General features: G+C 39.2%; 1 protein-coding gene across 6 annotated transcripts in view; it reads left to right on the top strand.

The window, feature by feature from the left end:
* Positions 1-245: 245 nt before the first annotated feature.
* The window catches only part of CTNNB1 (catenin beta 1), a 47,571-nt gene continuing 21,748 nt past the window's right edge, over positions 246-26,068 (top strand). For all 6 annotated transcript variants that reach the window (XM_043886767.1, XM_043886768.1, XM_043886764.1 and 3 more), the window contains exon 1: positions 246-378. The gene's annotated coding sequence lies outside the window, so the exon portion shown is untranslated. The remainder of the gene's footprint in view (positions 379-26,068) is intronic.

Genomic DNA, 26,068 nt, shown 5'->3' on the forward strand with positions numbered 1-26,068 from the left:
CCTCCCCTGCCCCGGGCTGGCGGACGGCGGCGGCGGCGGCTGCGGCGGCTGCGGCGGCAGCGGGCGGCTCCTCGGCGCGGGGACTACTTTCCGCCGCCCGCCCGCGCCCCGCCCCTTGTCCTCGCGCGGCGGAACGCTCCGCGCTGCGCCGCTGGCGGCAGGATACAGTGAATCCTGCGCGACTTATAAGAGCTCCTTGTGCGGCGCCATTTTAAGCCTCTCGGTCTGTGGCAGCCGCGCTAGCCCGGCCCCGGGAGCGAAGAGCGAGGGGAGGCGGAGACGGAGCAAGGTTCGAGGAGCAGCTCCGGTCCCGTCGAGCCGCCAACGCAGGCCGAGGACGGTCCGACTCCCGCCGCGGGAGGAGCCTGTTCCCCTGAGGTGCTTGGGCGCTCCTTTCCTTACCCGTCTGGGGCTGCTCCGGTTCCCGCTTCGGAGCCAAACTTCGTCGCGGGCGCGCGGTCCCGGCGGCGGCTGGGAGACGACCCGGCGCAGCCCGAGGCCCCGGGGTGGGGAGCGGGGGCCGGTGTGGGCTGGGGGCGCCGGGGAGGTGGCAGAGGCGGACCGCGCCCGGGGGGCGGAGGGCGGCGGCCGGGCCCGGTTCCGGTCGCGCGGCTCCTTGGGGGCCCCGGAGGTGCCGCTCTCGGGGAGGGGGCGCCGCGAGGGCGCGTCCGGGAGGTCGGGTGGCCAGCGGGGTGGGCGGGTGGGTGGAGGGGGCTGTGGTTTCCGTCCCGGGCTCAGGCCGCGGCTGAGTTTGGGGGAGGGACCCTGCGCCTCGGGATGCGCCGGGGCCGGGGTGGGGGGCGGGGTGGGGACGGGGGACTCCGCCTTCACGGCCTCCGCGGGGAGTTGGGGTGCGGGCGCTGGGCCTGGGACGCCACGTGAGGTCCTATCTCCAGGTTCCTTTTTTCGTGCTTAAGGATGATTTTTTTCGAGGGTTAATAAGAGGTTAGTGATTTTTAATGGCCTGCTGGTGTGAGTGCGCTCGTTTAAATCGGAGCAACTTTAAACCTTAGAGGATCCAAACTGTTAGTGCAGACTGTGCGATGCGCCAGGAGGATTTGCACAGATAAAAATCCATATCTTGCATCTATATTTTCTTGTACGGTGCAGGTGAGTGAAAGCGGGCGTGCAAGGGAGGTCCTGGGAAAAATAAGGGCGAGGGCGGCTGGCTTACTGTCTCTTATCAAGTGACCCAGAGGACTCGGCCTGAGACTGCTTCGATACTTGTGTTCCTGGAGATTCTTTATTCAAATAGTTTCACGGCAACTAAACTTGATTTTGAGAGCACTTTTCAGCGGGGTGAATTTTCCCCTCGCTACGAAATGGCCCGCAGGAAATTCGAGCGTTGCAACTTCGTTCCGTGTTTTGTCTGGAGAGAGGACTTGGAACTGAGACTTTCGAAGTTCGCTTTTCACAGCCTTCTCCTGAGTCCACTAAACTTGAAAGCTTTGCCAGACGGGGTGTAGTTGTTTGCTTCGGTTTCTTTTCGGTGTTGGAGGGAGCATTGTCTCCTACTTTGTATCCTCCAGACATCTGTGGTCTCCCCCCACCCCCACCCCGGGTTTGTGAGTGGTGAATGAAGGGAGACTGGTCTGCTGGTATGCAGAGGTCGGCAAAAGGAAATCGAGGAGTGGTTTTAGTGAAACGAGAGCTTTGTGTCGTGAATAGTGGTGGCTTAGACTAGACAGCAGCTTGAAGAGACGGCTCGCCTTTGATAAAGTCTGGGCTGCTGTTTTTCAGATGGCTAAGTTATAAAGTATTTTGTCTGGAACTTAGGAAGCCGTTTCATTCTGTCTCGGTGTACATTCAGTACCTTTGGCTATCTTCCTGTTAACGTGTTGTCTTAAGAGATACTGGACATAGCTTGAAAAAAATTTTTTTTTAATGTTTCTGTTTAATATCTGCTTAGATTAGTGACAAACTTTTGTTTGGGAGGCATTTTTTTCGGTCTGAACTGAGGCGGCTGCTACATTTATTTTTACATTTAAGCGCACAAATCTCTGGGTTTTAAAAAAAAGGTGCCATTAATGTTTGCGAATATCTTTTCACAAAATGTGATTAATTTGCGTCCAGTATTCATTATTTTGACCTAGTCTTTGTTCTGAAGGCCATGTACAAGGCCCTAAAGTGATTGCAACAGTAACTTGAAAAACTTCCAGGAGACTATTCTATAGGATTAAAGGAATGCTGAGACTATTCAAGTCTGAAGTCCTTGAGGGGGAAATTGAAAAACTGTGCCACAAAGTTTAGTATAGCATGTAACTTAGAGTCCTTGCAGAGTTCTAGGCTTGAGATTTCCCCAGAAGCTAGAGCAGTCATTTAAAATTGCTTTCAAGAAAAACCAAATGTTAGAAAGTGCCTTAAAAAAGTAAAACATTTAGTAGTGTTCAAGTGTCAGTAAGTATCCAGAAGTTTTATTTCTTTGGAAGCATATCCTTTACCAAGATAATTATGTAGATAATTACATAGATTCCAATATTAAAACCAAATTGAGCTTATTACTGTTACTAGTGATAAACGGGATAAAATTATCCATATAAATGAAGTTGTATATTTTTCTTTTCATAGACACTTCCCTCCCCCACTTCCCATATAGGGAGAGAAAACTTGAAGTAGGCCAATTTCTCTGAGTGTTTTGAGATATGGTTCTTGGGAAAGCTATCTGCAGACAGCCTGTTTCGTTGTTGGGAGGAGTGGAAAGATGGGAGGAGTGGAAAGAGGAGCATAAGTATTGTTGAAACTAGGGACACGGAGAATTCAAAAATTTGAATCTCACTGTTTTATACTTGTAAGTAGCAGTGAAATTAAAATCCCAGAAATAGGTGGTTTGTAGTATCTTCAGCCACATGAAACTTTTGTGTTATTGAAATGAAACAATACAGCATCCAGTTATAATGAGATTTTGTTTCTCTTTTATGGTTTACTCGTTGCTGATAATAACTGCAGAGGAGTAGGTGGTAAATTTTAAGTATGTACTTTGAGCTTGGTTGGAAGCGTGCTTGATTGCCAGCCCAGGGCAGAAAGGATGAATGCTTTTAGAGCAGGACAAACTTGTAATAAAAAGTATTAACAACTCTTTCGTGCTGCGTGTTGACTTGTGACTTTGGTTGTGAAAACACTAGTTGTATTGACTTGGTTGTATTCTTGTAGCTCTCTTTTTGTTGGGAATACGATATCTTTTGTTGAAACAGTTTGAGTAAAAACATTTTTATATCTTGAAAGTAAGTAGTATAACATAGACTAGTAGCTACTTCTGGTTAGTCCGGAGCTTGTATCTTTTGCCTCTTGGACCCTCATTGAGAGAAGACTGAGTTGCAGAATCAGTCCTCCTCCTTTAACAGACTATTGTTTATGTAATACTCTTCTAATTGTGTCTTGATAGATAACTAGGCTAATGGGCTAAAATAAATATATACTTTGTAAGTTCCAGGAAAGGAAAATATGTGATTTATATTGCTTGAAAATGAGTAGAAGTTACCTTGTGTAGTTCTTGATCACTTAAACTCTGGAGAAAGTTCTTTATTTCCTCTGTTTACTTAAGAATGCTGCTTTTGTGTTGTATGCAAGTCTGAGCTTGACCAGGTTTGAAATCTAGATACTTCCGTTGAGGCCTGAACCCTGTATCCCTGAAGCATGTATTTAAATCTGCTCCCTAAGGAAAAAGAAGCTTTTATAAGAGAATCAGTCATGTTAGGAACCCTTTTTAGAGATTAACTATCTTGCTAATTGTGAGCATCTTTTATTTTAGAGGATATTATTCTCCAGCCTGAAAGTCCCCTCAGACCCCTGCAGCTGAGGACAGCAGCGCCAGGCCATGTTTTCATTGCATGCCTTGGTCACACTGAGTGCCCTCCAGTGGATGTAATGTAGTGCTGGTGGTTCCCCCCCCCCCCCCCATAAAATTTGTGTGAAATATTTTTATGAATAGTTTTGATGTGAAAGCATCAGTCAAGAGAACTTTTGAATTCGAGAATAGGATGTTGATACTATTTTTGCTAGTTAAAAGATTGGCTTTAGAACATGTCATCAGCCATTATTTTGCAGGAGAGAGGTCAAAGTTAAATCAGGAGTTAAATTCTGTCACTTTTTGTAGGAAGTTCTGCTTAAATATAATTATAAACCAAGAACTTAGTATACTAACTTTTGAGGTAAACCATCCTAGTATCTGGGCTTCCCTGATGGCTCAAATGGTAAAGAATCCACCTGTGATGCAGGAGACCCAGGTTCAGTCCCTGGGTTGGAAAGATATCGTGTAGAAGAGAATGGCTATCCACTCCAGTGCTCTTGCCTGGAGAATCCCATGGACCGAGGAGCCTGGCGCGCTACAACCCATAGGGTCAGAAAGAGTCAGACATGACTGAGCGACCACACTTACACCTAGATACTAAAATCGAGCCATGTTAATGAATTCTAGAAACTAAGATTCTCAGATAAAGTTAACAAAAATGAATTATCAATTTGTCTAAAATCAATAAAACTGAAGTAAGGCTTCAACTTGGTTATATTTTCAAGGAATATTATGTCTGTGTTAAGAACTGGTTATCAACAAAGCTGGTCGAGTCAACTTATGTGAACTCCGGAGTATAATGCCTAGTGACTACAGGCATTTGTGTAGAGTATACATTTGTATAGTGCTTTGATGCATTGTTCCCATATTTTGACCTGAAAATTCTTCAATAAAAACTTTTTCCACACTCCTATGTTACGGTTCTTGCTATTTCTATTAGTAGCATTATTTTATAAAAATGCTTATTTCAGATCAGATTCTGATTAATAATAGGAATAAAACCCATTTAAAAACAGCTTTTAGAATTCAAATGGTCATTTTTATGGAAAATGCTCAGCTTAGAAAAAGTGTTTTTACCTTTGTATGTTTTTCGTAAATAGGTGGTTGAAATGAAGTTTACAAGTTGATTGAGTAGGGAGGGAAAGTGATCATATCACTTAACTGCTCCATTTTGCTATGAAATTTAGTATAATTTTGTGGAAACATTGATCATGATTTTTGACTATTTAAGAAATGTATTATTGTTATATCTTTTTGAAAACATAAGGCAAGAATGCCTCAGCTGTTTTATATTTCAGAATGGGTTGTGATCCTTCATAAAGGATCATGTATGGAATAAGTAATGTCCAAGTCCATAACTACAGTTTTCATCATTTACTGCCTCAAGGTCAAATAGCTTGTGTTCCAGTTTCAAAGATTTTTATGAGAAGAGAGTAGATTTGAAAGTTCTCTTGAAAACTGTGTACATCTTTAAAAAAATTCTGCCTGTTAGGGACCTAATTTATCTCTTGAAATGGGCCACTTGTCTTCATGCAACAATTTGCAAACAATATAAGTGACTAAGATCTCTGTCACAAACCATATAGGATTGATCTTGCATCCCAGTGGGAGTAGCTACTCAGTATCTCCAAGCAGGTATGGGCTCACTGGGCCCCTGTGAACTACAATGAATTAAGAGAACATATGTTCCATCTAAGCCAATCTTCAGCTGCAGCCATTGTGTGGAAAGTAGTTTAGGTTTCCACATCATCTGAATTTTTTCTTTCTTCTAAGAGAAGCAAGAAATATGGATTAATGTGCATTCTATGATTTGCACCAATGGGTCTTGGTGGCTCGGCGGTAAAGAATCTGCCTGCGATGCAGGAGCTGCACAAGCTGTGGGTTTGATCCCTGAGTTGGGAAGATCCCCTGGAGGAGAAAATGGCAACCCACTCCATTATTCTTTATATTTCAGAATGGATCCCATACACACAGAATCCCATAGACAGGAGCCTGGTTGGCTAAAGTCCATAGGGTCACAAAGAGTCGGACAGTACTGAAGCAACGTAGCACACACATGATTTGTACATGTTGGTTGGTGAAATTCATGTTTTAAGACATTTCAACACAAATTAAATACACCTATTGGCAGAATCGGCCAGTGTGTGGCATCTGCAGTAAACCATTTGGAGTACAGTGTTTTTATTTATTTATTTATTTTTAATGATGGTGATTCTATTAAGTAACTGAAGGTAGTACAATTCTGTATCTATGTCTCTATATATACATATTGACACGACTGAGCGAGTAACATTTTTACTTTCATAACTTAGTAAATAAGATTTGATAAACCATTAGGTTCATATATGGCACTTAAGAATGCCTTGTATCAATTGACTATATAAACAGATCAGGAACTTAAAGCAGGTTCATATTACTAACTCTGGAACCTGGGAAACCTGCACTTAAGAAGTCTTAAGAATTAAGATGGATTGGATCAAGGAAAAAGAGGAGAAAGAACAAACTTGTGCATCACTTGATCATTTTAAGTATAGTTTTTAAAGTGTTTTCTTAAAAGAGATCTTACAACTTAACTTTGAAGATGCTTAAAATGCTGGACAAATTCTGGCTGTGTGTACACAATCATATCAGCCAGAAGTTTTATTGATGTCTTTAAATCACATCCTGGTTTTCAGCCAGAGTCTGCATTTCTGTGGTAATCTATTTATCAGACTAGATTTAAAACTGAAAAGCAAAGTTTAGATAGTGAAAAATTAACTGAATGTTAGTTTTTGTTTTTTAAAGTAATGGCTTACTCCTATTTGGTCAGAATATATTTTAAAATTTTTCATGAGTATAGTTGCTTTACACTGTTGTGTTAGTTTGTTTTACCTTGGTGTGAATCAGCCACAGGTACACGTATATCCCCTCTGTTTTTGGATTTTCTTCCCGCTTAGGTCACCACAGAGCATTAAGTAGAGCTCCCTGAGCTGCCTGTTCTCATTAGTCATCCCTTCTATACATAGCAGTATTACCTGTTTATACATAGTAATGCAGTCCCAATCTCCCAGCCCGTTCCATCCCCTGCGCAGAATAAATTTAGGCAGGCTGTCAAATAGATATTGGTAAAGTCTTTTGCTGCTCGGGCAAGATTCTTCATTTCCAGAGTTTGAAAAGTTGTATATTTAGTCTTTAGATTACATGTTTAAGTGGCCAACTATGTCTGTACTGAAAATGCAAACCATAAGCTAACATTGGTTTTAAAAAGCATCATCTGAAAATAGTGCTGCTGACTGCAGTTGTGTTTACATGATATAGAATGCAAGCCAAACTGAGCAGTGGACTTTGCAGAGCACATTTGTCCCAAGGTGCGCACCCCTTGGCCTGTTCCACAATCCCCATATAACTTACAGAGCCACTGTCAAGTTTCTCTTGTAATAGTCCAGAAAATTCCGGCCTCTGATTTCATTTGAACCTGTTGAAAAGCCCCCCGGCCCCCAGTTAGTTTGAAAAGTGTGACAGCTGGCTGGATGATGTTAAGGTGAAACTGCTTCATAGCAATGCCAATTTGCTCCCCTATTTATTTCCATCTAATAATTTCTTCATTAATATTCCCATTGTTTTACTTGTAATTTCATAATTCTCATGTTGCTGGACTGATTTTCCTTTTAACTGATTTAACAGGTGTGTTAGTTAAAAAATCTGGGGGTTGGGGAGATATTTCTAACCTGTTAGAAGTTCATGAGCCCACATGGCATACAGGTGATGGCTGTGCTAAGCGTGTCTTCAGTGCTGGTGGCTGGTCTGACTGGGAAGTAAAAGGTGTACACATGCTAGGGGTGGTTGATAAGTTTCTCTTAGTAACAGTTTTATGATAACTGAAATACTTGATATGTATTTATACATACTTTATTGTACATTATCTGTATAAAAATGTGAGAAGTTAGATTTACTGGAAAATTTCTTAGATACAATTTGAAGTTGATCTTAATGATTCTAATTTGCTTCATGGAGGGGTGGCTGTTGTAAAATCCTCCCCCCCCACCCCCAACCCCGAAGTATAATTCAGTGGTTTGCAGATAAGGGTATAGAGAGTGAGTGTGTCTTTGAAGTTATCTGTGTATTAGATGAGCAGGTTTCTTGGAAATAGTTCTCAATCCAGTTAACTGGGATGTTTCTAAGTGGTAACCTTTCTCTTGGGTAGAAGTGCTGAGGTAGACACTTAGTATCTTTCCTGAGCCATGGAAAGAATGTAGCAGTGTCAAACATGACTTTATTTTCGACAGTTCATTTAGATACAAAGTGGAAGTGGCTCAGTCCTGTCCTACTCTTTGCGACCCCATGGACTATACAGTCCATGGAATTCTCCAGGTCAGAATACTGGGTAGGTAGCCTTTCCTTTCTCCAGGGGATCTTCCCAACCCAGGAATTGAACCCAGATTTCCTGCATTGCAGGTGGATTCTTTATCAGCTGAGCCAGGAGGGAAAGTAGACAACAAATGTTACATAAGGAACATAGTAAGCTGATGTACTACTCTCTAGATCCATTCATAAATTTAGTCTTTCTGGTACTTCACTTTATTTTAAAGTTGTTTTATTTAAAGTTCATTTAGTTGTTAAATTTATTTTTAAAATATGATATCCTCTTTTGGAAAAGCCACGTGATATGAAATGAGGTTTATATTGTTCTGACTTTTAGTTATAAATGTCCTCTGTGATCCATTTACACGGTAAAATTCATGTTATGTATGATAGTTGTCCTCTATAGGTCACTATTTTCTGCTTTAATTCTGCTGTCATTTTTTTGCAGGTCCTAAATCAGAGTGCCAGCTAGTCTATTCCCCATGGAAGGAAAATAGGCTAGATTAAGAGATGAGAAATCTGGGAGTCATTCATAAGGCAGAGTAATGATAATTAAAATACTGAAATTAGATATTTTCTTTTGAAAGAGTACTAACATTCTTGAAGAATGCCCTGACTGTATGCTGAAGGGCCTTAGACTTCTCCTTATTACCATTATACACCAGATTGTATTACATTTCTCTTCAAAGTGCGAAGATAGGAAGACTGTTTAACCTTTTCTTTGCTCCTCAAACTAACCCCCTTTCCCCCATGAGAAGCTAAGTAAGCAGGAATTCCTTCTGTTATCAGTCTGCACGGAGGGTCCATCTTTATAATGAAGTATTATAGTCAGAGGCCAGTCCTGACACATGACTTTTGTAGGACTTGCTTCCTTTAGTTATGCCTCTGTTCTGTATGTATTACCCTTATCCTCCCAGATTTGGATCCCATTGCTGTTTTGGGTCTCTGTTTCCCACATTTTATCATCTCTTGAAATCCATTCATTGTCACTCTAGAACTCATAGTCTTTAGCACATCCTTTTTATTGTCAGTCTTTTCTGGGAATGTTTACTTTTTCTTGCTCCCGCTATAACCTAGCCTCTCCCCATAATGCTACTGACCTTGCAACTCTCTCAAGTGGTAAATGTTGCCCCTTCCTGTGCACCTTTTATTGGTGAACCAGAAGGTGGAGGAAGTGTCCTCTTTGTTCATCATTGTCACTTCTTGACCATTCTTTTCCAGAAGTTTCAGCTTTGACTCTCATGCCATCAAATTATTACCACCTACTACCCTCATTGTCTTAGTCATTACCAACTTTCCTGGGTCATTCCCCTACTTCCTTGGACACTTGTCCTGGCTCACTGTCATCTTTATTTCTGTTCTAATTCTTGGTGATGCCAATATTTGTGCAGACAAGTGCTACTCAAAATGGCCTGTGTTCTGAGAACTGTTACAGTATGAAGTGCAGTAAGTAATTTGTGCCAGAAAGTAACGCAGCTATGTCACTAAGTTCAGTGTTTAGTTCAACTGAGGTTTTTTTTTTTTTGGTACCAAAAATTTTTTGATGAAAGAAGCAGTATGTTGGTTTATGTAATCTGGCACAAGCTCCATATGGTATTGTGGTCTGGTACTTTGAGTAACATTGATATAGAGCATGCCTCCAACATTCTGATCTCTTAGTTTCTTGATTTCCTCTCCTCCAATAACCTATTTTTCTGTCTGATGCAGCCACCCTAATTCCAACAGCTCTTCAGTGACACAATAACTTCAGTCTGTCAAAGCTCTTCAGTATCCCTCACCCTCACTTGTACTCAACTGAAATTTCAGATTGAATCATAATCACTTTCTTATATACTCTGTCAACAACCTTGTCCCTCCCTGACTTCATGCCCAGTAGTCTTTGGTCTCTTAGTTCATCTCTCTTTATGACTGTGTCTTTTCCCTCTCTTCTCAAACCTCCCAGTACTTCCTCCTCATGTCTCCCCTGCTTTCTGTCTCACAGAGCATGTTGAGTAACTGGAAGATTCCTGTATGCTCTCACATCTGTGGCTGTGCCATTCACCTGCTCTGTCATTATGGACAGACTGTAGTGTTCAGAGAGAAGGACAACCAGCTCATGTCTATACTAGATTGCATGCCCTCTTGCTCTCAAGAATATAACTGTCTTGCTGCCTTCTCTTGCATCCTTGGTTTTTCCTTCTGTGAGCTTGCATGGTCTTTGTCCCTGTTTTTTAAAAAATCTTTTCTTCTTGTTTCCCAGTCTGCTGCTTTTTTGAATAAGACACCTTGGAACAATTGTTTGGATACACTCTCACCCCTTTTCAACTCCTACCAGTGACCATCACTTCATAAATCTCTAATCCTCATCTCACTTAACCCCTCAGTAGCACTTGGCACGATGGCTTGAGACATGTTTTGCTTGGCCTCTTCTTTCGCAGGCCACCACATCTGCTAGCAGGTTTTTTTTCCTGCCTTACTGGTGGTTCCTCCTTACTCTTCTTTGCTTTTTCTGTTATGTCTCATCTGTATATTGCAATGGCTGAAACTTTAGCACTTGGATCTCTCCTTTTTCATTGTCTAAATAGACTTGCATCTCATAGCTTTAAACAGAGTATTTAACCTGTTTGCTGATGGCTTCCAGATTTATATCCTTAGCCTGAGTTTCTGCCCAGAACTGTAGGTCCTGATAGCCAGTGTTTCCCCCAACATTTTGGATGTCTTAAGAAGCATCTCAAACGTAATATACCTAAAACTGAGCTCCCAATTTCTCCTAAAGCTGCATGTCTTAATATGTCCTAAATGCACCTTTTTTTTTTTTTAGTTACACCAAAAACCTTGCCGTTCTCGACTGTCTTTCTGTCACTGTACCCTGCCTGAAAATTGTCAGTTCTCCTTCTAATATAGATGCAAAATTTAGCCATTTCTTACTATGCCGTTTCATAGCCATGCTATCCTAGGGTTACTGCAGACGTCTTCTAACTGGTCTTCCTGCTTACATTTGTTCCCCTTAAATGCAATCTCAACACAGTGACCAGAATAATCCTTTTAAAGCAATGATCAAAAAATAAATAAATAAATAAAAATAAAGCACTGATCATAGAACTTTTTTGTTCAAAAACCTCCAGGGGCTTATGGTCTCATTTTGTAGAAGCACACACTGCTATGTGTTTAGACTATTCTCTTTATCACCTACTTCTTTTCTCCTTCTTTCCACTCATCAAAGAACTAAAACTGAAAGGATTTAAGAGAGGAGTGGAAGCCAGGAGAATAGCTACAGCAGTCCTGCCGGTGACACAGGTGGTGGTGACTGAGGTCAGGGTAGTAGCTCTAGGCCCCGAAGAGCTGGGTTGGAGGGATGCTTTGGAGGTACAGGCTCTGTACACCCAGTTCTTCCCTAACTTGCTGTCTCCTTTCTTGCTTTGTTTTTCTTTAGCCTTCAACACTGACTAACATAATAGATATTTTACCATTTTTTTATCCTCTTTTTTTTCACCTCCTAGAACATAAGCTCTAGGAAGACAGGAATTATTGTCTATTTCCTCACTTTTTGCTTTCTTCCCAATGCTTATCATCATAGTGTATACTAATTGATTAGTGAATATGTGTTGAGTGAATGACTTTTAAATCTTTTCACCTCACTTTGGATCTTTCCCAATAGCACATAAGTATATTCCATCTTTGTAGAGATGGTTCCTTCCTGTCATTTATGGCTCCCATTAGATTGAGTTCTTCCTTGTTCACCCATTTTCACTTTACCATCGTCTTTTACTTGGTTTGTTGCACTTAATCATATTCTGAAGTAATCTGTGTTTACTTGCTTCTTTTCTCCTTTCACGATCTGGTTCTGATTTGTATGCCTGGTACTCAGTGTCTGGAAATTGTAGACGCTAATAAATATTGGTTGAATAGGTGAATATTCTGGAATTGGATGACTTGTTTCTTTGCAGCTAATGCCCCTTTAGTTTCTCTACTCCCTTTCACACTCTGAAAGACATGTCCTATGGATATGATCTTCATTTTTCATCTCCTATTTCGGCTTGTGTTTGGTTTTCATTATCAGTGAACCTCCTTTTGCTGGACTCACTATTGGACCTCCATGTTGATCATTGAAAGAGATACTTTCTACCATTAGTCTTGCTGGGTCACTTTAGCATTTGGTGCGTTTTTGTTTTTGAACTTGCCTTTGGAACAGCAATATCCAGTAGAACTTCTGTGATAATGGAAATGTTCTACATCTGTGAGGTTGATATGGTAGCCACCAGCTACATGTGACTCTTGAGCACTTGAAATGTGGTAATGTGACTGAGCTAAATTTTAGTAAAAATTTAGATATAAAGAGCCCTGTGTGACTAATGGCTACTTTCCTCACATACTCCGAGCTCAGGAAGCATGGCACCTAACTGCTCACTCCACACGCCCAGGAAGCATTTTATTTTCATCCCACCCCAACCCCCTGTGTCCACATGTTCATTATCTGCATCTCTGTCTCTCTTCCTGCTCTGCAGTAGGTTCATCTGTACCATTTTTCTAGGTGCCACATACATGCGTTAAAATACAGTATTTTTTTCTTCCTGACTTGCTTCACTCTGTATGATAGACTCCTAGGTCCATTCTCTTCTCTACAAATTTCCCAACTTTTTTCCTTTTTATGGCTGAGTAATATTCTATTGTATAAATGTACCACAACTTCTTTATCCATTCATCTGTCGATGGACATTTTGGTTGTGTACATGTCCTGGCTATTGTAAATAGTGCCGCAGTGAATGTTGGGGTACATGTGTCTTTTTTATTGGAGTATAATTGCTTTACAGTGTTGTGTTAGTTTCTCTGTACAGTGAAGTGAATCAGCTATATGTATACATATATCCCCTCTCCCCGGACTTCCCTTGAACCCCTCATCTCATCCTTCTAGGTCATCACAGAGCTAGCACCAAGCCAAGCTTCTTGTACTTTTTAGCAGATTCCCACTAGCTTGCTATTTTACAGACTTCCCTGGTGACTTAGTGGTAAAGAATCTGTTTGCCAATGTAGGAGATGTGAGTTCAATCCCCAGTTTGGAAAGATTCCCTGGAGAAGGAAATAGCAACCCAGTCCAGTATTCTTGCTCGGGAAATGCCTTGGACAGAGGAGCATGGTGAGCTACAGTCCAGTGGGGTCACAAAGAGACACGGCTTAGCGACTAAACAGCAACATCTGTTTTACACATGGTACTGTAAATATGTCAGTTATAATCTCCCAATTCGTCTCACCCTCCCCTTTCATCCCTGTGTTCACACTTCCGTTCTCTTAGGTCTGCAAGTCTGTTCCTGCCTTGGAAATAGTTTCATCTGTACCATTTTTGTAGATTACACATTCATGTGTTAATGTACGGTATTGATTTTCTGACTTCACTCTGTATGACAGACTCTAGGTTCATCTACATCTCTACAAACGACTCTATTGCATTCCTTTCAGTGGCTATGTCATATTCCACTGTATACATGTAACACATCTTCTTTCTCCATTAATCTCTCATTGGCCATTTGGGTTGTTTGCATGTCCTGACTAGTGTAAATAATACTGCAGTGAACATTGGGGTACATGTGTTTTTTTGAGTTATGGTTTTTTTAGGGTATATGCCCAGGAGTGGGATTGTTGGAGTCATATGTTGGTTCTGTTTTTTAGTTTTTAAAGGAACCAGCATACTGTTCTCCATAGTGCCTGTATGTCAGTTTACATTCCCACCAACAGTGCAGCACGGTTCCCTTTTCTTCACACCCTCTTCAGTGTTTGTAGACTTTTTGATGATGGCCATTCTGATTGGTGTGAGGTGAATACCTCCTTGTAGTTTTGATTTGCATTTCTCTAATAATTAGTGATGTCGAGCATCTTTCCATTTACCTCTTGGCCATCTGTATGTCTTCTTTGGAGAAATGTCTATTTAGGTCTTCTGCTCATTTTTTGATTGGGTTTTTTTTTTTTTTTTTTAATTTTAAAAAACTTTTTGCTTATTTTTGCCTGTGCTGGGTCTTTGTTGCTGCATGTGGATTTCTCATTGCTGTGGTTTCTCTTGTTGTGTGGGCTCTAGGGCACATAGGCTTCAATAGTTGTGGCTCTCAGGCTCTTGAGAACAGGCTCAGTAGTTGTAACACATGGGCTTACTTGCTTCATGGCATATGAGATCTTCCTGGACTAGGGATCGGACACATGTCTCTTGGATTTGCAGGCAGATTCTTTACCACTGAGCCACCAAGGAAACCCTGTTTTTTTTTTTTTTTTTTTTTTTTAATTGAGCTACATGAACTGTTTGTGTATTTTGGAGATTAATCCCTTGTCAGGTGGCTTTGTTTGCAAATATTTTCTTCCTTTCTGAGGGTTGTCTTTTCATCTTGTTTATTAGGCGTCATCTTTAATTCCTCTCTGCAGTCAGTCCATCAGTAGAGCCTCTTTTTTCTGTCTCCAAAGTATTTCTCTAATCTAGCTACTGTTGGTGCCCAGTGCTGGTAGCCTAGCCTAAGCCACCATCTGTCACTGGACATTGCTTCACTGGTTTACCTTTTTTCTGTTACCGTTTCAGTTTTTTCATTATAGCCAAGGTCAGTTTTGAAAAACTCAAATAGGATCTTGTTATTCACCTGCTTCATAACCTTTCATGGATTTCCAGTGGCATTTAGAATAAGAAATACTTTTTTTTTTTTTTTAAGGCTGGAGAGGTCTACATGGTCTGGCTACTTTGAACCTCATCTCATTGTAATCACCCTTTCCCACTATAATCAAACTACTGTGGTCTTAAAAGATAGTTCTAACGATTCTGGAGCTCTGCATATTATTTCTGATTTCTGAAATGTTCCTGCTCTGCTCCTTATATGCTGGCTCTTTTCCATCTTTAGGTCTCAGCTTGAAGGTTCCCACAGAAGCTTGGGGCTACTCTTTAAGTAAGGCCATCACTTGTCCTAGTGTCATTTCTATTACCTTCTCCCATTTGTTTCTTACACACTTAACCACTCCTTGTAATTGTTTATTCAGTTGTTGTCTGTGTCTCTGTGAAGAATGCAAGGACCATGTCTGTTTTATATCACTGCTGTATCCTCAGAATCTGTTATTCTTCTTGGCATATAGCAGTTGCATAACAAATTTGTTGAATATATGAAATCTCTCCATTCATTGAATTTATGCTGTTGATACTGCTGTATGCTAGAACTATTGAGGAAACGAAAGAATTATGGAAAAGATTTTTTGTGGGACAGAAAATCTCTTAACCTCACAATTTGGTAAATTGAGAAGACAAAGAACATAATATACCAATTGGGCATTTGTATATAGCTCCGGGTTTTGACTCACTTACTGGTATAATTTTGGACTCGCAATAGAACAGCAGTTTAGAGTTCCTTGATGTTCTTTGTATTGAGGTAACAGAGTAACATATTGAAAGTAAACACTTCCTAGCTTACTCTTTTATATAATATTCTCTCCTTCCTAAATGTACGAAAACCTCATAATTAGGAGACCTAATATTATGGTAAGGCTGTTGAAGGCAGAGGAGGTCCTTCTGCTTGGGAGGGGGTGGTGGTCCCTTCTGCGTGGTGGGGGACAAAAGCTGGCTAAAGATTAAGTCAGAATGTGCTGTCTTAATGGATAGATGGTTCTCAAGGAACTGATGCTAGGGTTACTCTCTGGAGTCACGTTTATGTTTTGTTTTTTTTCGGTTTGTTTCTTAGCTTGGGTTACTGTTACACACAAAGTTGAATAACATAGTTTGTCTTCACCTGTAGCCCTTTGCTCTGGGAGTAGCAGCATTAGCAACATATATGGCACTTAAACAGTGATAGAGTGCAGCGGTCCTTTCCAGCCCAACTGATAGAAAACCATGGGGATGGAGCCAGGTAGTCTGTGTTGTTTAAAGTTCCAGGTTAAAAAAAATAAATAAATAAAGTTCCAGGTTAGAACCTTTGGAAGGACCAGTTTAAACGGTTCTGCAAGCAAAATTGGAGATCTTTTTGGTTAAAAAAAAACAATTTTAAAGGGGGAAATTGGATGAAGGCAGTCAAAAGGTACAGACTTCCAGTTATAAATAAGTGCTGGGGATGTAATATACGACATGATTAGCTCTGCTGTATGTTATATGTGGAAGTTGTTAGAGTAAATCCTAAGTTCTCATCACCAGAAGAAATTTTTTTTCTATTAATTTTATATCTATATATGAGGTGATGGATGTTTGCTAAATATACTATACTGTAATAATCCTTTCATGATATATGTAAATGAAATCATACTATGTATCTTACACAGTATGAGTTAATATCTCAATAAAACTAGAAGAAAAAATCAGAAACTTTGGGAGAAAATATAAAAATAGCTGTTTGAAGGTACCAGAGAATGGTCAAAAGAAAACAGAATTTTGAGGAGATGTGACCCATCAAAGAAGGGACATGCTCACTTGGTGACATCCATATTTGTAAGGCTTCCCTAGTGAGAACTATGACCAGCGTTTCTGGTGCGATCTAGAACTCATGTAGTATCAGACGATGGAGCTCAGGGTTGCCAGGATGGCTGGAAATTGAGGGTAGGAGATAGGTAGATTCAGAGTGGAGGGAGTCCCAGAGGGAAGCTTCAGAATCTGTGTGTAAACTCCTTTCAAAACCTTGGCTGACCAAGGAAATTGGTTCCAAGGAAGCTCATGTTAAAGAAGTACATGAACACTGAGAAGTATGAGCAGAGATTTCAGCTCCCATCCTCACTGTGAAGAAGAGTTTGGAGTTTGAATCCTACCAAATTAGGGGGTCTTGGTAAACACTTCATGCTTTTCATTTGAAACCAGAGAATAGTCACACTTTAGGAGTAAAGATGTTTCCCAGGATTAAGGTAATTCACCATAAGTCTAAGGGTAAAATCTGAGATAGATCGCTTCTAATAATGTGTGAAACCAAGCTCCATAAAATTAAGATGATTTAACTGCCTTAAAGAATGTTTAAAAGAAAACTCCAGAAACCAGAGTTTCCACAATATATCCAATACACAATATCAGATATATAATATACAATCAGTAGTTACTAGACATGTGAAAAATTAAGGGAAAAAAGTCACCCAAGATCAAGAGGGGAAAAAAAATGCTGAAATAAACCAGATATTAGAATTTGCAGACAAAAATGAGACGAGGAATAAGACCAACATATAATAACAGCTATAAATAAAAATTTTTTTAAAGACTGTCAAACTGGGTTAGAAAAGGACAGTATCCAACTTCATATTCAGTATATGTTGTCGTTCAGTCGCCAAGTTGTGCCTGACTCTTTGTGACTCCATGAACTGCAGCACAGCTCGTAGTGAAGGCTTCCCTGTCCTTCACTAGCTCCCTGAGTTTGCTCAAAGTCAAGCCCATTAAGTCAGTGATGCCATCCCACCATCTCAGTCTCTATTGCCCCCCTTCTGTTGCCCTCAATCTGTCCCAGAATCAGGGTCCCCTCTGATGGCTTGGTTCTTGCCAAAGTATTGGAGCTTCAGCATTGTTCCTTCCAATGAATATTCAATATATGAGGCAATTTAAAGAGTCAAAAGGTAAAAGAATTAGCAAAAATATATCAAACAATATATAAAAAACAAAAGTTACAGTATTTGTATCAAAGTCAGTTCACTATAAGGAATTTATTTGATCTATATGCTTTTACAGAATTTATCTCTGTGGTACATTGTTTAAAAATGCTTTAGGAAACACATTTGGTATGAATATACGTAATACAGTTGACTTGAAGAACACGGGTTTGAATCACATGCATCAACTTAAAAACTTTTTCCCACCAGTAAATATAGTGCGTATATTTTGATTTTACAGATTTTTGAATAAAATGTGAGGAAAAGTTTCTGTCAGATTAGAGATCACAGTATGTGGAATAAAAAAAGACTAGTGTTTGAGTCTTGATTCTGTCTCATCCTTGGATGAGTCATTTATCAATTCCTATGTTTCTGAGGTGTAGAGATAACAATATTCAGTTTTTCCACCATGTGGAGATTGGTTCCCTTAACCCCCACCTTTTAATATTTCCAAAAATGTTCATTAAACACTTCGTGAAAGTACCAGGCGCCTAACTGTTGAAAAATTAAACTAAAAGGCATAGAGAGAAAGTTGGAATTATTGACAGTAATATTCTTAACATTCCTCTGTATAAAGAAATTTATTAACTTATAATGAGAAATAAATACACACTATTGGGGGAAAAGTGAATGAAAAATAAATCATTCTGTCTATGTTGATAGCACTAGAAATTGTTTCTAGAGAGTTAAAAAATAACTCTAGGTAACACGTAATTTATATATCATCATCACATCCTCTTCAGACACTGTTGCTGTTGGCCAAACATGTGGGTCTAAGTGATATATTAATAATGACCATCATTAATAACAGTGGCTAACATTTTTTATAGGGGGAAGAAAAATGCATGCATATATTGAACTGTATTTCTATTTTAGCATGTACCTGATCTTAATGGTCTGAAATGGTTTTTCCAAAACAGATGGTCTTGATGTGGCTTTCATGTCATTTGGTCCAGTATCATTTTTTAAAGTAATACTTATTTTTGAAGATACTCTTGGGAAAGAAGTGTGTGACTACTCTTAGTAGCCCACTTAGAAACCCTTTCTGCTGCTGTTCTTCACATTTAGGTTTAATCCAAAAGTAAACTCACTTGCCCCTTGGTTTGTTCTCCATGAAAGTAAGAAATAGGGTTTGGCCAATTATTGCCTGCCACCTCACCTGGTTTTGCAGGGCCTGTGAACTAAGAATGATTTTTATATTTTTTAATGCCTAAAGCTAATAGCTCAGGTTATAATATCTCATGACACATGAAATTTACAAAATTCAAGCTTGCACTTTCCATGAATAAAGTTTTATTGGAACCTAGCCTTGTTCGTTAGTGTGCATATTGTCTGGTTGCTTTCTTACCGCAGTAGAAGAGTTTAATAGTTGCTACAGAGAGCTTCTGGCCTATGGAACCCTAAAGTATTCACTGGCGCCTTTAACAGAAAAAGTTTGCTGACTTTTCTTCTAGGTAAGATAGATTGTTCACAAGTGAATCCTTCATGTTCCTAAAAGCATTAAGTCTCTTAGATTATATATAATTGTTGTTGGCTTAGAGCCTCTGTTTTACATTTTAGTTGTTATCATGCCTACTTTTAGAACATTTTTCTTATTTTTAGCATATTCAGTCCATTAAGTAAGAGCTTGATCTGTGCTAAGCATTTTGGAAACAGTGAGAAACTCATGGTAGAGTCCCATGAGAATCCCTCTCAAAGTTGACTTACTGAGCTTGCTTTTTTTTGTTTTTAATTTCATATATTTATTTTTAACAATCAGTGTGCTGGTATGGTGGGGAAGGGAAACTCTTGTAACAAGTTGGAGAAGAGGAAGGTTATGGAATATAAAGCAATGCATCAAATTGCTTATGGAAGCCATTGAGTACTTGCCATAATTCTGCTGGTAGCCTGAATTTAGAGATTAATATCTGGAAATTTTCTTGAAGTAAAATCTTCCATTTTCTTAGTATAATATACTCATATTTCTAGGCACAGAGTCAAAGTATGGAGTATGTAGTGATGCCGTGGTTACTGTGCAAAGATTATAGTTCTTTAGCCTTACTTATGATACTTTTATTTAAAAACTGTTAACCCTTGCTCTTAACTGCAGCACTGATCGTTAAATACTAATTGTTATAACTTTGGGGGTGGGGATGGGATACATGGTTTGATTGAAAAGGGATGTGACTGAGCTAAACAGACTTGAATTTGAGTTTTTTTTTTTTTTTCTTAATAGTTTTATTTATTTATTGGTCTTCCTCGGGTCTTAGTTGAAGTGTGCAGGCTCCAGAATTCGGGCTCAGTAGTTGAGGCTCCTGGGCTCATGGGCTTAGTAGCTCCACGGCATGTGGGGTCTCAGTGCCCCAACTTGGGATCGAACCCATGTCCCTGCCTTGTGTGGCAGATTGCTAACCACTGGGCTGCTACGGAAGCCCCCTGGGTTTGAGTTTTAACTGAGCAGTTTACCAGCTATACTCATATTAACTGCTGCTAGTCATTTTTTTCATCTGATGGTTGGGGGGGGGGGTGTTCACTACTTTATGTGGTTGCTGGGTAGAGTTCATAAGATGACACTTGGCCCAGAACTGAAGTTGCTAGGCATTTAATTATGCTACCCTATTAAATATTTTTAGGGCAGAGTTAGATGTTTACCTGATACTATAAGGAAACTAAAGCTAAAAGCTTTAGTTTACACTAAAGCTGTAAAAGATACTTTTAAAGGTAATATAAATAATTTAATCAGGTATCTGACATTATTTTGTGATGAAGTTGATTTTTAGAGTATCTCCACTTTAGTAGAATAATTGAATGAAAAAACTCTTAGATTAAATTACTAAAATAGAAATATATTGATAAAATAAAATGACATTTGCCTAAATAATTTTTAAAATTGCAGTAAGTTTGATTTCCTTTCTTTTAGAAAACGTTTATTTTTCCTAAGATTAAAAAACGTCTTTTTAAAAAAATTTTTTTATTAAAGGATAATTGCTTTACAGAATTTTGTTGTTTTCTGTCATCCTTAACATGAATCAGCCATAGGTACACATATATCCCCTTTGTTTTGAACCTCCCTCCCATCTCTGCCCCCGGTCCCACCCCTCTGGGTTGATACAGAGGCCCTAGTTTCCTGAGCCATACAGCAAATTCCCATCGGCTCTCTATTTTACATGTGGTAATGTAAGTTTCCATGTTACTCTTTGCATACATCTCACCCTCTCCTCCCCTCTCCCCATCTCTGTAAGTCTATTCTCTATGTCTTTTTCTCCATTGCTGCCCTGTAAATAAATTCTTCAGTACCATTTTTCTAGATTCCATATGTGTGTGTTAGAACATGATATTTATCTTTCTCTTTCTGACTCACTTCACTCTGTATAGTAGGTTCTAGGTTTATCCACCTCAATAACGTCTTTTTTTAAAAGCAGTTTGTGTCTTGAGGTGCTAATGATTGGCTGAGTAGTTTTCACATTTCTTTTGCAGAAAGTCCATTTTATAGACCACTTAGTTTTTATGTTTAGAAACATATACTTAGTGTTTGGCTAACATAGTGTGCTCAATGATAGGTGTTTTCTTGGACAAATTATCATTTCTAATACCAGTATATTATTTCTAAACATTTTCTTTTGCAAGTGTATGTGAAAAGTCTGTCTAAAAGTATGTAAATAGCTTGTGTATTAGATACATGTTGTATTTTTTCTGGGTATTTTTAATGGCTTCATAGTAATCCTCTATCCCTCTCACCTGGATGATTTACGATAGTCTCCTAACTCTTCTCTCTGCTTTTTTTTTTTTTGCCCCTCATGATCTTTTCTTTTCCATATAGACACTAGAGTGAACTTTAAAAATCTGGAATCCATTGGCTTCCCGGCATACCCTTTATCGATCTGGCCCCTACCTCTTTTCATGATTCCACAGGGGACCCTTCAGTGCTGTTTCCCTACATGTCTTCCCTTTTTTTGCACTGGTTTTCTGCACAGGAGTGTTCTGCCCCGTCTTCACCTGGCTAGCGCCTCCTGTATTCCTGTTGCCCCCTCTCAGCACTCATTCTTTTTTTTTTTTTTTTTTTTTTTTATTTATTTTTTTTTCCAGTGGGTTTTGTCATACATTGATATGAATCAGCCATGGATTTACATGTATTCCCAATCCCGATCCCCCCTCCCACCTCCCTCTCCACCCGATTCCTCTGGGTCTTCCCAGTGCACCAGGCCGGAGCACTTGTCTCATGAAGCTGGAGCCCATTATACAGAGTGAAGTAAGCCAGAAAGATAAAGAACATTACAGCATACTAACACATATATATGGAATTTAGAAAGGTGATAACGATAACCCTATATGCAAAACAGAAAAAGAGACACAGAAATACAGATCAGCACTCATTCTTAACTAGTCACCAGCCGCTCACTAGTACTCTGTTCTTACCTTGTTTATTTTCTTCACAGCAGTTCTCAGTCTTTATTGTTTTTATTGCTTAACTCTCTAATAGAATGCTGGCTTTCCTAGACTGTGACCTTGACTCTGACTCTTATTCACTGTTATGCAATGCTAGTAACATAAAAGGTACTTAAATATTTGTTCAGTAGATGAATATACATTCTATTCAGTGGATACATTATTCAGTCTCTTGTTGGTGAGCATTTGGTTAATTTCCAGCTTTATGAATGCTTCACTGTGCAGACCTTTTGGCATGCTTCTGTGAATATTCTGCAGAATACATTTCTATTATAAAGTGGTATTTTTATGTGAAAGAGTGTTTACACTTATATTTAATGAATAGTGCCAACTTACTGTCCAGAAACCTTCTGCCAGTTTAAATATATCCATATCATCAGTATTATTAATCTTTTTGCTCTTAACAATCAGATAAGCAGAGAAAAATGAATTTAAGCTCTTTTGAATATATTTTTTGCTTTCTATTTTTCCTTCAGTGGTGGTTCCTGCCCTTCCTCTGCTATATTCACTGATTTCTCCTCAGTTCTTTGTGTGCTGTGGGTATTAGCCTGTAATCATGTTTCTCCTATGGTGTTCAGTATGTCATTTTAAAAGTACTTTATGTATGGTTGTTTGGGTTTTTTTGACTTGGAATTTTTTAAGTTTTACACACACACACACACACACACTCTTGGAATTTTTTAAGTTTTACACACACACACACACACACACACACACACACACACACACTCCTGTCTTTAACACACACACACACACACACACACACACACACACACACACACACACACACACACACACACACACACACACACACACACACTCCTGTCTTTACCTTTTGATTTCAGAGTTCAAAGTCATGCTTATATTGGGCTTCTTACCATAGTTTTATTTCCATGTATACCACCCTTCGTGTGTATACAATATTTTGTCTCATTGATTTTCTTTTTAGCCTGTAAATATTTGTCATGTGTAGATTTAATATAGTAAAGATTGTATATAGTATATATAGTATATAATTTAATATAGTAAGGATTAATAGAGTGAATCAAGTAAGGATTTAAAAATAGTATTTTTCACAAGGAAAAAGTCCTTTTCTCCTAGTATTATTAATCAAATAATCCAGCTGTCTCCCACAGTTGAAATATCGCCTTTTACATTTATTAAATTGCCACATTATGTCTGGGTGTTTTCTGATTACTATAGTCTCTTAACCATTCCTGCCCCCAATAATATAAATTGTTTATTTGCTGTGGCTGTTGATTTATATTGAGTTTTAGTATCTGATAGAATTGGTTCTTTTTTCTAATCATTATTTCAATCTTTTTTTTAAAATTACTTTCACACTCCCATTTCAAATGAATTTAGGAATCATTTTCACTCCTAAAGAAATCATTATTTTGTTGGAAATACACTGACTTTATGAACTAAGAGAAAACTGGCCTGTTTATACAGTACAAAGAAATTCTAGTCAGGAATAAGACAGCTTTCCATTTGATTTTTATGTACCTTTTTTGTTTTTTATTGTTGCAATTATGAGTGAACTCTTTCTGTGATATGTTTTTCTGACTATCCTAAATGTATATAGAAAAATAGTTTGTATATAATTTTGTAACTTTTACTAAAAATTTAATTGAATTATGTTTTCTGTGCAGCTTTATCAGACTTAAAATGGGTATAAAAGTGTCTCTAGAATGTTAGCAAAGAGTGTCCTTAGTTTAAAAGTATTAGGCAGTCATTTTGTGAACTTTGAGAAACAGAATTTTCAGTTTCAGGATGTAATGGAAACATTTTCCCACAAATTTCCCACATACCTAAAATCTCTAGCCTTTTAAAATGACTTATAGCCTTGTTTAGCTTTTGTGACAGCTACCTTTTCAGGTAGATGGACATACTTATTTTACCCTCATATTTGAGACTTGAGTTTGTAAGGCTCAGCTGATTTAACAAGAGTTTCTATAAAATACTCGTATCTTTTTTGGGGTGTTTTTCAATCACTAAGTTGTGTCTGACTCTTTGCAACATCATGAACTGCAGCAGACCAGGCTTTCCTGTCCTTCACTATCTTCCTGAGTTTGCGCAAACTCAGGTCTATTCAGTCAGTGATGCCATCCAACCATCTCACCCTCTGTTGCCCCCTTCTTCTCTTGCCCTCAGTCTTTCCCAGCATCAGGGTCTTTCTCAGTGAGGTGGCTCTCTCCACATCAGGTGGCCAAAGTTGTAGAGGTTCAGCTTCAGCACCAGTCCTTCCAATGAATATTCAGGGTTTATTTGCTTTAGGATTGACTGGTTTGTTCTCCTTGCTGTCCAAGGGATTCTCCAAGAGTCTTTTCCAGCACCACAGTTCAAAAACATTAGTTCTTCGGCACTCAGCTTCTTTATGGTCCAGCTTTATGGTTACATCCATACATGACTATTGGAAAAATGATAGCTTTGACTATGGACCTTTGTTGGGAAAGGGATGTCTCTGCTTTTTAATACACTATGTTTGTCATAGCTTTTCCTCCAAGGAGTGAGCGTCTTTTAATTTCGTGGCTGCAGTCACCATCCACAGTGATATTGGAGCCCAAGAAAATGAGGTCTGACACTGTTTCCCCTTTTTCCCCATCTATTTGCTATGAAGTGATAGGACCAGATGCTGTTATCTTAGTTTTTTGACTCTTGAGTTTCAAGCAGGCTTTTTCACTCTCCTCTTTCACCTTCATCAAGAGGCTCTTTAGTTCCTCTTCACTTCCTGCCTTCAAAGTGGTATCATCTGGATATCTAAGGTTGTTGATATTTCTCCCAGCAATCTTGATTCCAGCTTGTGAGTCATCCAGCCCAGCATTTTGTATGATGTATTCTGCATACAAGTTAAATAAACAGAGTGACAATATACAGCCTTGACGTACTTTCCCAGTTTTGAATCAGTTGTTACATGTCCAGTTCTAACTGTTGCTTCTTGACCTGCATACAGCTTTCTCAGGAGGCAGATAAGGTGGTCTGGTAGTCCCATCTCTTGAAGAATATTCCAGTTTGTTGTGATCCACACAGTCAAAGGCTTTAGCATAGTCAATGAAGCATTTTTTTTTTGTATTCCCTTGCCTTTTCTATGATCCGTTGGATGTTGGCAATTTGATCTCTGGTTCCTCTGCCTTTTCTAAATCCAGCTTGAACATCTGGAAGTTCACGATTGACGTACTGCTGAAGCCTAGCCTGAAGGATTTTGAGCATAATCTTGCTAGCATGTGAAATGAGTGCAATTATCCAGTAATTTGAACGTTCTTTGGCATTGCTTTCCTTTGGAAATTGGAATGAAAACTGACCTTTCCCAGTCGTGTGACCACTCCTGAGTTTTCCAAATTTGCTGGCGTGTTGAGTGCAGCACTTTAACAGCATCACCTTTTAGGATTTGAAATAGCTTACCTGGAATTCCATCACTTCCACTAGCTTTGTTCATAGCAATGCTTCTTAAGGCCCACTTGATTTCAGACTCCAGGATGTCTGGCTCTAGGTGAGTGACTGCACCGTCGTGGTTATCTGGGTCATTAAGAGCTTTTTTGTACAGGTATTCTGTATATTCTTGCCACCTCTTCTAAATCTGTTCTGTTAGGTCCTCGCCGTTTTTGTCCTTTATTGTGCCTATCTTTGGTAACTCCATTTTAATAAACTTTAAAAGGTTAACATACAAAGTTATTCTTTTTTTTTAAAAAAAGTTTTGGTTTATATTTGAGTACAGCTGATTAACAATGTTGTGATAGTTTCAGGTGAACTGCAAAAGGACTTAGCCATTCATGAAAGTATCCATTCTTCCCTAAAGTCCCCTTCCATCCAGGCTGCTACATAACATGGAGCGGAGTTCCCTGTGCTCTGCACTAGGTCCTTGTTAGTTATCTGTTTTAAATACAGCAGTGTGTACATATCCTTCCCAAACTCCCTATCCTTTCCCCCAGGGATCCTTCCCTCTAGTAACCATAAGTTCATGCTCTGTGT

The sequence above is a fragment of the Cervus elaphus genome, chromosome 24, assembly GCF_910594005.1.
Source record: "Cervus elaphus chromosome 24, mCerEla1.1, whole genome shotgun sequence".
In the NCBI taxonomy this organism is placed as follows: domain Eukaryota; kingdom Metazoa; phylum Chordata; class Mammalia; order Artiodactyla; family Cervidae; genus Cervus; species Cervus elaphus.